Source organism: Equus przewalskii, chromosome 15, assembly GCF_037783145.1.
Source record: "Equus przewalskii isolate Varuska chromosome 15, EquPr2, whole genome shotgun sequence".
NCBI classification, from domain to species: Eukaryota; Metazoa; Chordata; class Mammalia; order Perissodactyla; family Equidae; genus Equus; species Equus przewalskii.
The window spans coordinates 9,606,591-9,620,110 of NC_091845.1; the positions used below are offsets into that span (position 1 = coordinate 9,606,591).

At 47.0% G+C, this 13,520-nt stretch overlaps 1 protein-coding gene across 2 annotated transcripts in view; it reads right to left on the minus strand.

The window, feature by feature from the left end:
* Positions 1-13,520, minus strand: part of LMCD1 (LIM and cysteine rich domains 1) — a 59,693-nt gene that overhangs the window by 29,637 nt on the left and 16,536 nt on the right. The gene's annotated exons all lie outside the window — the stretch shown is intronic.

The window sequence follows — 13,520 nt, forward strand, 5'->3', positions numbered from 1 at the left end:
GTGTCTCCTCTCCCTCATCTATTTGTGATTTATTGATAGGGTGCGACTAAACCAAAGCTACAGGCACAAACAAACGTCCATCCTGCCAAATGTTTATAGCTCAAAGCATAACTTAAATATTTTGCTAAAACACGGTAAATCAGGGGCATTGGAAGCCTAGTCGTCCTTTGGAAGGAGAGCAACTAGCATGAGGCAGGTTTTATTATTCGTTACCAGCCAAAGGTAACCAAAGTGCATTGGTGGCTGCTGCTGATGTGTTTACACCCAAATGGCTCTCAAATGGGGCCTTCAAACCAGCAGCATCACTGGAAGCTGGCCAGAAACGCAACCCCTCAGGCCCCAGCCCAGCTCTTTTGAATCAGAATCTGCACTTTACCAAAATTCAGATTTGTATCACCCTAAAATTGGAGAAGCAGGCAGTTAGTATATGGGTCTGCTGGCTGAGAAACTGACTAACTCTCCCCTGGGAGTGGGGGGGGAGGAGGATACGCTACAGGTATGCACAGGTACGGGGATTTTATGAGAAGCAGGGCTCCATCAACTAGCGAGATAAAGGGATAAGTTCCTCATTCATCAAACTACTGAGTCGCTTAACCATTTATTTAGCATCTACTATGTGCCAGGCAAAAGGATGCGTCATAAGACTCTGGGGTGCCATGGAGGAGCTCACAGTCTAGGTGGAGATGCAGAGGGAAACACATGCTTATCACCTGCTCCTGGAAGGGGTAAGTTTGAGGCAAGGGAAGCTGCCTGTTGTGGCGTAGAAAGGCCTGGACTTTGGAGCCTGAGAGGCCAGGATTCCAATCCCAGCTTCACGACTTAACAGCCACAGTGGCCTTGGGACAACTGAGCCTCCAGTTTTCTCATCTGCCAAATGGGTACAGAGATAATGTGTGTAAAGTGCAGATGACATTAGGTACTAAAAATGGCAGGTGCTACTATTTCGCACACAGACCTTAGGAGCACAGAGGGAGGTGTGAATAAACCAATGTGGGAAGTCCAGGGTGCCTTCTCAGAGGAGGTGACTCTGGATTGGAGCTGTGCAAGATGAACAGGCAGAAAAGGAGGAGAAAGAGATTCCTAGCAGGAGGAGGAGAAAGCACGAGGGCAAAAAGGTACAAAGGAGCTTGATGGGCAGGGTGTCGCCGTCTGAGCACGCGCTTTGGGACATGACTCGTCCACCCTCTTTGCTTTTAAGCGAGGAGGGGGAAAACAAGTAATGAAACTTGTGAGGCCGTCCTCGTTGCGAATGTTAGAATTCAAGGAAGGACACGAAATGAAATGTTTTTCTTCTGCACCCCAAATCTTCCCACATAACAGCTCCATGCCTCCCACTTGGCGCCCGCTGTTCACACCATGTCTTCCCAGACTATGCTGTTCTGTCTAATACACATTCACCGCTCCGGGAGTAAGGGCCACGTTGCAATCATTCGAAGGGAAGCACATTCATAGTCATGCCTGTTCAGTGCTAGATTCATGGTCAAATTGAAAAACAAGACGATGCTCACCACCAAGACGTCACCCTAAGTTCAGGAACTTTCAAGAGCAGGCAGACCTTTGCTCCCTCAAGCTGCTGGCATTTAAACCCTGCAGACTTCCGCCTCTTGCTCTTGACACCTTGGATTCTACTAGTTGAAATACACCCATCCTTTCACACTTAATATTTGAGTGATTCAAAGGTTATTTTGGGAGGTATACAATTTATGAATAAGGCTTCGCTGTTGGACCGTGTCAGATAGACCCAGAGGCGGCGAGGCCTGGAAACAGATGAGCTATGTGAAACATTTCGTAAGTGGCGAAGCTCCCTGCATGCTTGAGCATCATTGTTCTTCTAATGAGCGGCTGATTTAACAGTCAGCCTACAAGGGGATTAGTCCTGATGCTTGGCTGTGGGAGTTGAGCTGCTGGCTCGGGGTTTGGTTTAGAAATAGTGACATAAGGCAACACGGCACAGCAGGGCCCTGGCCTACGGGCTGGGGCTGGACCTATGGTGCCAACTCTGACATTTATTAGCTGTGCAGCTAGAGGCAACTCATTTCCTTGGCCTGCCTTGGTTGCCTCTCCGTAAAATGAGAAAACTGGCCTGGATCAGGGTTGCCCAAATTCTGTTCCGCAGAATCATTGTTCTGTGACATGTTTCAAAGTGGTTTACAGCTGGGGGCGGGAAGGATTACAGGATCAAATGAAAATGGCAGATGCCAGATGTGCAGGGACTTCCAGAGCCTTTGAGCGCCAGGCTACATGAGAAGAGGAGAGGAGAGGAGGAGGGCAGGCAGCTATTTTGGGTTAAGAAGTCTAGGCTTGGGGACCAGAAGTTCTGGGCTTTCCTCTCAATTTTGTCCCTTCTTCTGCTGGGCTTGGGCAAGTGACTGGACTTGCAGAGGGTCAGTTTCTTCATCTATGTCATGGGGATAACAAGAACCAACCTGCCTCCTGGAGTTAAATGGGTTAACGCCACATGGAAAGGGCTTAGGATGCACTTATCATGCACTGCGTGTTTGTCGTTGTTGTCATCACCTTGTGTAAACAGTCTGAGAGACCCTGAATCAGATGTTCTCAATTTTTTTTTCCCAGCTGCAGAATTCTAGGGAACTTCAGAGGAGCGACTTTTCTAACTGCACACCTCAGACACTTTCTAATGCTCTACTTTGTTTCGTGTGTCGCCTCTCTGACTAGGTGCAGGAAGCAGAGGTGGCCTTGGTTTCCATCCTGCTAGTGGGATAGTTTCCATGGCGACAGAAGTCCGTGGGAGAGAAAAATAAATGGCCTTGCGAGGAAGAAATAGATTTGGGCCATCAGGCCGGCTCACAGCCGGGTCCCTGGCCAACTGCTGAACACAGTAAATAGCCATTTGTCCATCGCATGCCATTCATCCAGGAGCCAGACAGACCCAGAGATCTCTGACACAGAAATGATGATCCTGTTTATTGAGGACGGGAACACATCAACCAGAAAGAGTGTTTCAAATGAGATATTCCGGTTTATAAACAGCAGGTTTCTCTGATGTGGACTCCATCTCAGATGAAAGATGTCGCAGTGGCTCACAGTAGCTGAGACTAGAAGAGCTTAAAAGGAGCCATCATTTAAAAAAATTGGGTTCTTGGAATGCAGCATCTATTCTGTCCTTTTTCCTGAGGGGAGGATAAAATGTTTTGACAGTTTTCTTTGGCTCAAGCTAGGAGGATGTGCTTCAAATGATGTTGTGGAACTGAATCATGGCAGGGACTCAAAAGGACTTAGATGAGACCAGGAGCCCCTGGGGATGTGCGAGGCAGGGGCAGCATGGGATTCCTCCCTCCTTTGAGCATTTACTTTCAGGTGAACCCCAACGGAAGTCCTAAGGGGAAAAATGTCACCAAGAACAGTGTAGGACTGAGATGAAGAGGAAGTGAAAGGGAGAAATGCGACGTGGAGTTAGGGATGAGTATGGGTCTCGGGGCTAGAAAATGGGGATTCTTCCTTCAGCTCAGCTCCCCCTCCTTGTGTAACAGTTTCCTCCCCTGGAAAATGGGTTTTCCTGCCCTTTTTGCTTCAACAGGGCTATTAAAGCATCGTGTAAGATTAAAACGTTGTTTGTAAAGTTAAATAAGTATTTATTATTGCTAAAAAACAATTATCCAAAACCTGGACATAAGACAGAAAGGTGGGTGGCACAGCCTTTCAACGTCATATGGTGGCACTATGACATTGGCGCCCCTCCCCCCATCCCCAAAAGGATTATCTAGAGAAATTGACTTTGCTCTACTCCAAGACTTGCTGAAGTTACATGTTAACTTGTAAATTTTTGTCTAGCAGAGATATAAATACAAATAATTTTTGTTCTTTCAGAAAAGATAACCCCAAAGGTTATGGCTTATTGTCCTGTAGGACATTAACTAGTTACGGACCTAACCCATCAACCTTGTCCTAACATTAAATTACCTATAAGTACCTAGCTCCTCAAAAGCTTTTTGAACTGGCCTAAATATCTTACTGATTCCTTCATTAATTAATGAGTTGAATAAGTTTCATTTTGTATTTGCGCTAGAGTCATGATTTCACCTTTTTGAAAACTGTACCTTAAAACCACCACATGCCTTCCTGACTATCCATGGATTTGTTTCCTGAGCTGGGGTATTCTGAATTGACACTGAATTCTCTTCCAAGTCAAATACTCTTTGTCTTTTACACGTAAGCGCTGTAATCATATGTGTTAGTAAAGATTATTGGTCAACATGCTTTGTTACTTAAAAACAAACCCTGCCCTCGGGGGTCCCAGCAGAGAAGGTAGAGTGAGGGTGGAGATGGGTGGGATGGGGTGAAGTTACGAGAAGGTCCAGAAAAGAACTGTGATCATATACAGAAAAATGATACTGGAGAGTACCCTACTACCATCAACAACCCCAAAATAAGAACAGCCTGGCAGTCCACACAGCCATTTCACCTACTTAAGAGTCCTCTTCTTTAACAATTATGACAACCCTGTAGGTGGAATCATCACTCCTAGTCAGCAGAAGATGCACGACAGCGAACCCGAGAGAGGGGAAGCAACCTGCCCATTCAGAGTGGTCTGGACTGGAGCTCCCATGGGGGAGGGCGTCTCCTAACACTACCCTTACCAGTACCGGTTTTTGAGCAAAAATATTACATCTTTCCTATTAATGATGACTGTAGCCAACGTTTATTGAGTCCGCCTCATGTGCCAGGCATAGGCCAAACATTTTAATAATATTTAATTTAAGCTTCTTGATGAACCTACAAGAGAGGTACTTTTAGTAACCTCATTTTCAGATGAGGAAACAGGCTCAGAGAGGTTAAGCCTCGTCTTCAAAATCCAATAGCTAGTAAGTGGAGCCAGGATGTGAAACCAGGCAGGGCTTACTTCATTGCTACACTCTCATCCAATCTGCTGCGGCACTTTCCGCCGAGGGGACACCACTTGACAGTTTACAAAGTATATTCACATCCCTTATCTGCCTTGGTTTTCACAACCACCCTAGGATGTAGATATCTCACATTTGGTTCATGAGAAAAACAAGCTCATGGAACTGATGGGATTTGATGCTCAGGACGTAATTCATACTCATGACTTTGGAATCCAGATCCTGTGACTGTCTACCACACTAGGAGTCTCCAGAGTCCAAACAGCCTCCTACGAGTCTAGCCTTGACTCTGGGCATCAGGCCAGTAGGATCCAATGGGGACAGTGTGTCTATAGGGGTAGGAGGTCCTGGAAGGCTTAGAGTCGGGAGTAGGACAAGGTCATGATCACCTTGGTCCCCAGATTCCTATCATCCAACCCTGATCTGCTAAGTAAACTAAAGTGTAGATGTTCAAGGCAATGGACAAGCTTCAAGGGCCGTTGGAGAGGCAGCAGCCAGAGGAGAAAGTGGATCAGAACCACAGGGAGCGCCTGTGAGAGAAAAGCACCAGGACACTGGCTTCACCTGGTTTATCTGTGCCCTCCCTGGAAGCCTGAAATGACTACAGCTCATGTCTGCTTAGTACCAGAGCAGGGAGCTGGAGCTCACCCTCCGACCCAAGTTGTGGAGATGGTTGGACTGACAGTGGCTTAGGGGACACATTGGAGACTGTTTCCTAGAAACTGTTACCACTTAAAAATAAGAACAAAAACTATAATAACCAAGTAGCAAGCCATTTCTGGGTTTGTTCCCAGCTCTTAATAGTTTGTCTATATTAAGGATATTAGCACACATCTCATTCTGAAGTTATGCTGAACCACCTTTTTTGTTTTTTTTTGAGGAAGATTAGCTCTGAGCTAACATCTGCCAGTCCTCCTCTTTTTGCTGAGGAAGACTGGCCCTGAGCTAACATCCATGCCCATCTTCCTCTACTTTATACGTGGGACGCCTACCACAGCATGGCTTTTGCCAAGTGGTGCCATGTCCACACCCGAGATCTGAACTGGCTAACCTCGGGCCACTGAAGCAGAACGTGTGCACTTAACCGCTGCGCCACCGGGCCAGCCCCTGCTGAACCACTTTTAAAGGGATAAAGTTTGTTGAGTGTTAGATATCATGGGGTTCCCATGATTTGGTCCCTCTCACCTGTCCAAATTTATCTATTTCTATTTCCATATCATCTACTGTTTCTACCCAGATTCTCTCCCCATCACCTGGGCCTCTTGCAGTCCTAAACATACACTTGGGGTCTTGCTCATGCCCATCTAAACCTCAGAGAGCTTCGACCCCACCCACTGTTTAGGGACCAGCTTAAGTCCCATCTCTTCCATAGTAAAAAGAATTAACAGCGGCTGTAACAAGTACTAGGCTTTGTGGTTTTCCAGTAACTGTGTTAAGCCCAAGCTCGTGCAAATCCTACAACACCTCTGTGAGGCTGGTATCTTGTGTTGGTTCTCAAGGTGCGGTCCCCAAGCAGCACCTGAGAACTTGTTAGCACTACAGATCCTCAGTCCTCACCCCAGACCTACTGCATCAGGCACCGTGCGCGGGGAGCCCTGCCCTCGCAGTTCAAGCCCTCCAGGGGATCTGGATGCACAAGCGAAGTCTGAGGACCCTTCACCTTGGCTGGCATCCCCGGGCTGCACTGGAATTAACTGAAGAGGAGCATTGTCTTGGTTTGCCGGAGACTGATTCAGGGCCCGGATGCGACACACCTCCAGGGCTAAAACCAGGAAAGCTCCGGGCAAACCAGGATGAGTTGGGCTCCCTAAATAGCAGATTCAAAGAGGTTAAATTAGAGTACCAGAGCTTGGATTTGACCTCATGTTTCTCTGAATCCCGAATCTCCATTTTAATTTAGCCAATGCACTGCAGGCGATGCAGAAGCCTTTTTCAGATATTTTGGGGCCCTTCCACTTAAATGTAGAATTACGAAAGCAATCAGTACCAGGAAGGAGAAAGAGCGTGTCAGGAGACTGTCCTGTAGCAGGGGGATTTGGCCTGGCCTGGCTGTGTACGGGGACAGTGCTTCTCAAACTAATCAGACACTCTGATTAGCATAAAGATCACCTGGGATCTAGGTGACATGCAAATTCTGGTCTAGCAAGTCTTGGGTGAGTTCTACAGACCTCCCAGGAGAAGCCAATGCTACTGGTCCAGGGATCACACTCTGAAGAGCGAGGGGCCACATCGGTGGTTCCCAAACTTGCACATTAGAATCACCTGGGATCTCTTAACACTTCCAAAGCCCAGGCCACAACGCAGAGCAATTTAGCCACAATCTCTGGGGATGGGCCCCAGGCCGCAGTCATTTTGGAAGTTCCCCAGGGAATTCCAATGTGCAGACAACTTTGGGAACAACCAGGTCTCACCATTGTACCCTCAGCTGCTCCAGCCTGGACTGTAAGTCTCTCAGCTCATTAGCTCAACATCTCTTCCTCCGAGACTACTCACAGACCACCATCCCCGCAAGATGAGTTTTTACAGCATGTCTGAATTTTGTTACTGTCATTTCATTTTGGTTCCATCTGCCCTGGCACAAGCCCGCCTCATTAACAGCTGACAAAGCAGCCACTGCCCTTTCTCTTCCTCTTCCTCTAAATTTCACTGGCTGGCTGACTCCCCTCGGGGGCTTTCACTGATATTGAGACCCTCTGCCAGGCTTGAGATCAGGAATGGTCCTCCCCACCCACTGGGGCCAAAGAGGGGACCGAAGGATCCTGCCAGACAGAGGAGCCCAACCTGGGACACCTAAGACCAAAATGTTATAAGCCACATCAAGGAAAACTGGCTTTTCTTTGTTTGCTGAAGGAGGATGATTCTTTTGGGGAGAGGCCTGGCTGGGCGGTATCACAGGGTCCTTGCACTTCACTTTCTGGCTCGATAACCCCAGGGTCTTGACAGGAGTCTGGACTACTTCTACTTTTTATTTTTGGTGAGGAAGATTAGCCCTGAGCTAACATCCATTTCCAACCTTCCTGTTTTTGCTGGAGGAAGATTGTCGCTGAGCTAACATCTGTGCCAATCTCCCTCTATTTTGCATGTGGGACACCGCCACAGCATGGCTTGATCAGCGGTGTGTAGGTCCGTGTCCAGGATCCAAACCTGTGAACCCCAGGCCACCAAAGTGGAACGTGTGAACTTAACCACTACGTGACCAGGCTGGCCCCTTCTTCTACTTTTTGAAGCTTCTCCAACAATTGAAAAAATGAGTTGCCAAAACAGGGTTACAAAAATCCTAACAGGGTAACGAAATCAACACACTCACCAGCACAATGACTCCCCGTCTATAGACTTCAAGTCTACATTTGCCACCCATCCTGAAGGTAAACCCTCCCTGTGACACGTCCCATGTGCCGCCAGAAGTGGAGGCCAGGGCCGGAAACCCAGGGATGCTGGGGGAACAACACAAACTCTTTCCAGTCTATTCACTCTGACATTAGGGTGATGGCTGGCCACCTATTCCATAATATATAGTTACTGTTTTAATGTAAAATGCGTGCTCCCTATCTTGCCCCCTCCAATCAAGCCGAACTGTTGCTCTGTGCTTATCCTCTGGCTTCTGGCTCACTCACCTCCCCACTGATGCTCCTGTTCCAGGGAAGCCTTGAGCTAGGGCTCCAGGTTGTGGCCAAGAGAATCCTGTCCCCCGAAATAGGAGGTGAAGGAGCGGCACTTGGGGCCAAATCCTAGAGGGTCCTATCTTTTATCCAATCTGGGCTTAAGATGACTGGCTTAGAATATGGTGCAGCAGGCAGAGGAATGTGCAGACCAGGCTGCTGGCAGTCTTTCTCCTTATTTGAATCTCCATTCTGCACCGTCCGACCTATGCTCTCTTCGATGACCTGGAAATCAGCCATGGAAACAACTTTGGATAAAGCACTGCATATCTTACTCAGGCAGCAGCAAAGACCTTGTCTACATTACAGGTCATAGCTGGGGGCAAAAATGTTCTTCAGGGGGCTGTGTGTGCAAGTGTGTGCACGTGTGTGCATGTGCGTGTGTATGTGTCCAAGCCTACCGTTTCTGCCTCAGAGCTGCTCTCGGGCATTTCTAGTCCGGTGTCTGGACAAGCACAGATGCGAAAAACATCTCTTCAACTTAGATACCCTTTTCCTAAATTGTGTAATGCGGATAAAAATGCACAGACTAAACAAATTGAGATTAGCCCGACTGATCCACTACTTCGAGTTCTACGCAGGGAAAACTTTTTCTTTTTTGTTTTAAAAGGCCAATCCTATTTAAAGCAACACAGAACAGGAAAACATTTGGTGGGTGACGAGCTGATTGCAGAAGTGCCCGAGTCATCAGTATTTGAGGGTACAGATTCAAGGCTTTTTCCTGTTGAATGGTTTGTGTGTGGCCGAGTGCCTTTGTCTGATGGATTTAGCTCTGGATGTCAGGAGTGTCTCCAATAAAGTGTTAAACAAAGGCCCAAGAAAAAGAGTACTTTTTACTGTCTAGAAATGGTGTTTTGTTTTTGTTTTGTTTCTGTCTGTCCGGGTAGTCCGTCCAGGCCTAACTCTAGGAGAATCTGGGTTTGGGGCAAAGTATACCAGGAGCTCCTTACTGCCCTCCCTCTCTCAACATGTCACGTTTAACAGGCAAAATTAAGTTAGCTTCAAAGCGGCCAGGACGGAACACTGAAGTCACAGAATCCCAACACACGCTGCTCCGGGGCGCGTGAAAGGTTAGCAGGACACAGGATGGCCCCAGACTTTTGTGGGGCAAAAGGGGCCTGTTCCTTCTGTGTCTCCTAGACCAAGCTGGCCCTGAAGTGGGTCCCAACCATCTCTTCAGGCTCCTTGATGAACACGCCCCTGGGGAAGTTCTGGAAACTGCCGTCCAATTCCTACTCTCACTTCTTCAAGGAGATCCTTGATTTTCCTCCACTAGGTACCCCCTCTCCCCCCTACAATCTCCTAATCACCACATAAGACCCTTTACGGAACATTTCCACAGTTGTAATCACTAGTTTGGTTCTGTCTTCCCCTGCAGGGAGGAAATTATTGGAGATCCCCAAGGTACATGCCGTGTGTGAACAAAAAGGGTTAATCTGGCTATGAAAACCGAGCAGTAAAGCAAATCCATATGTGGAGAAGGAACACAAAATGAAAGGTTTCTCTGTTTAAGTTCCTGCTTTTGCCTCCCCCTTCCCCACTACCCCCTCCTTCCATCAGCCTAGCTTCACTGATTGGAGGCTGGTTCCAGAAAAGCAGGATTGCCCAGACCCAGAGTCATGAAAGGAGGTCCGTGAAGCGTGGCAGCCCGCCTTCGGGGTGGCTGGTTCTAAAACCGCACCCCAGCCCAACAGCCGAGCCTATCCTTAACTGTCTGCAGCCTGGAAATCTCCTCCTGATTAAAAACAAGTAATTGCAGTCATAGTTCCCTCTGTTATCTGGCCCGGTCGGCCCACTGAGTCTATTCGTAACGTCTACCTCTTAGTGCATTATCGCTTGGCCTAATAGAGCAGACACCGCGGGGTCTCTGCTGGCCAGATAGGGGATTATCTACCACTTTTTCTTTTCTTCTTTCTGTCTGCCTTTTCGGTAATTTTACTCTCTTGCATTTTTGGGACTTTCATCAAAAAGTAGGCAAAGAAGCGATAAGACTTCACTCAGCAAATTTTTTCAAGCGTTTGCAGCTCTTGGAAAGGTCTAACATGAGGGACGTTTGAATGGAAGAACCATAGCACTTCTGTGAAACCATCTGCGTGGCTGGGCTCCTCTCCTAGCCGGCAGTGGCAAGAGCCCTTGAAGGTGGGCAGCCTCGAAACATGGCAGAATATCTCTTTTATCTTCCAAAGGTGATAGCACTGGGGTCGCTTTGAAAAAAGAGGAGTTCCAAACAAAGCAAAAATTTCCAAATCCTAATTTGAGTGATTGATGGCTGGATGACTGAATCTGTGTCAAGGCCCATGGAAAATCTAGGAAGTTGTCGGTCCCCACCCACGACTCCGACTCCTTTGTTTAACATTCCATTGGCAGGGTGAAAATGATGCTGACTGGGGCAGAAGGGAAACCAGCCCCTTCGGCTGCCAGCTTCTTGCTGATAGCTGATGTTTACACGTGATTGTATCCAAAGCAGCTCCACAAATCTTATTTATAAGGGACCCTGCTGGACTGAAGTGGTAGGACTTTTAGGACTGAACTAATATTTTCCTTCGACACCAGCTCCCTTTGAACTAGCCACAGGCACTGCCCAGGCTAACGTGAACAGGGAATTGCACCAACACAGACTGGCAAAACCAGCAGAGGGGGCACAACTAGTCTCCCCGGTTTTTGAGAAGTGCCCCACGTTTCTAGAAAAGTCAGCCCATTATTTGAGGGACTGGCTGCTTAATTCAAATAGTTAGTAGGAGGAGGGTCCTCCTGCCTCCCCCACCTCCAGACTTTTTATGGATCTTTGGAGACCACTAAGGTTCCCGGAGTGTGGGCAGCGTTCTCATTGACTATGAAAGGGATTCCCGACCTGGCATTTCTTGCCAAGCTACCTGTTTCCAGAGGCTCCAATGCAATCTTTTTTCCCTTGAAGTTGTCTTTTTTCTTTCTTGGGTAGGCCCTGCCCGGTTTTGGGGAAGACGTAGTAAAGCCATCAGGCTCACTCTGAGCCAGAAGTTATCGAAACCCCTTGGGAGACTTTTTTCTAGAGGTTTACCAAGTAGCTTGGAGAAAGTCCATATAGAGACTCTTTACTCTCCCTCCCCCCATTTCCTAAAAGAGAACAAGCTGTTGGGGTCCCTAATATCTTCAGGTTACACTTGGAAATTAAAATCTAATTGGCTCCATGGTTCTTAGGTTTCGGGCTTTAATAGACTCCATCTCAAGTAGAAAACTGTAAGCTCGAGGCTGACAATGCTTATTACGTCTCCCCAGTTTTATAAGACTCCCCTGATTTTAGTGGCCTGATGTCTTAAGAATGTTAAAATTACATCCTTTCTATAAGGAGGTAATTTGGTCCATCCTGTGTGTGTGTGTGGTGCACGTGCATGTGAATTCTTAACTTGCAGCGTTACTGACCTTTCCGAGGATGACACACTTTTATGAGAGTTCACTTTGCAAATAGCGGAGACCCAGTACACTAAGCTGGAGGGTTTCTAACTGAGCCTCTCTGAATCTTAACATCTTCAAAGGCAACGTGCTGTGTACATGTTCAGCATGTTATTAAAAGTCTGAAGGCTTTCCTTATGCAAATGATTCCTGCTGGGGATCTCCTGCCTAAATTCTTAGGCTAACTTACATGACAATGGAAGTACTGAGACACACACACCCCTCCTTCAGCCAACAGGGGTGCTGTGATGGTAACAACCCACTTGCGTTTTAGTGTAGTGCCTTTAGCAAGACATTTTCTTGTTTTAAAACAAGTAGCCTTCTTATAAATGACTTCCTTCTTCTCTCTTCTTTGTTACCACGTTTTAAAAACCAACATTCAATACACTTTTTAGTTCAAATATTCCATCCTTTCCCCCTACATAATGAACTAGTTGTACCTACTGTATATAGCTGAATTCTCCGTATAAGAAAATCTGACACAAGAAAATGATAGATTCTTAGAAATGAAAACACCTTAAAGAGGATTTAGGCCAAGTTTTTCTAAGCCCAGTTTTATGAAGCAGAAATTAGCAGATGGTCATTTGCTTTGCAAATAACTCACTTTCAAGGTCTCACCTTTGAAGCTCATCTAACACAATTAAATCATAAAATCAGAACTATAGAAGCTAAGTTACCTTCCAGAAAATTATCTCGAGTAAATTTAGAATTATTCATTGAACCATATGGCCCAGGAAAGATGCCAAATTCCTGTATGCCTCTGAGCCTGCCGGAATGCAGTTCCCTCTGCTTGGTCCAGTTCTCTCTCCACCTAACAAACTCCTATTCGTCCTTCAGGTACCCTTATCATGTGGTCTTAGAAAACTATCTTGTACTTCCTGTAGTATCCATCATGATTCTAATTATTCAATTGTGTACATAACTCTTTAACGTCATTCTTTCCTGCTAGACTGTAAGTTCTCTGGGGCCAGAGGCCCCGTGTGTCTAGTCCATTGCTCTATCATCAGTGCTTGGAATAATGCCTTGCACATGGTAGCTCCTCAATAAACATTTGTTTGAATAGCTTCTTTTATAACACTTCTGTTTTTGCCTTTTATCAATGCTTCTTGGCGATTAAAAGCCAACACACAATAGATACCCTGTGTCTGAGGCTGATGCCTGCAGGAGGAGTTGGAAGAAAAAAGCACTACCCTGGTCTCCAAGATTCTAGCTTCTCCTGGTCGCCCAAACCCCTCCAGCCAACTCTTCTCTGTCCACTTAAATGGCTCCCCTCTCCCCTCCAAGGTTCTGGCACTGGTTGTCCTCTCGGCTCGGTTCTCAACATGCTCTTCTCTTACGCAGGAACCTACTCACTTGGCTTCAGCTCTTCCCTCCAGCTCTCAGCTTTATCTCCAGGGCTGTTTTCAGCTCCTGGAATCTCTTCGTGGACAGACTGATGGAACGGCCAGCTTGCCTTCTTTGCCTTCCAAACCCACCAATTCTCCTATGTTTATGATATCCCTGCCTGTCCAGTCACGCGGACCTGTGGTCTGAATCCCAGTCAACTGCTCAAGGTCAGCAGACTTGGAAA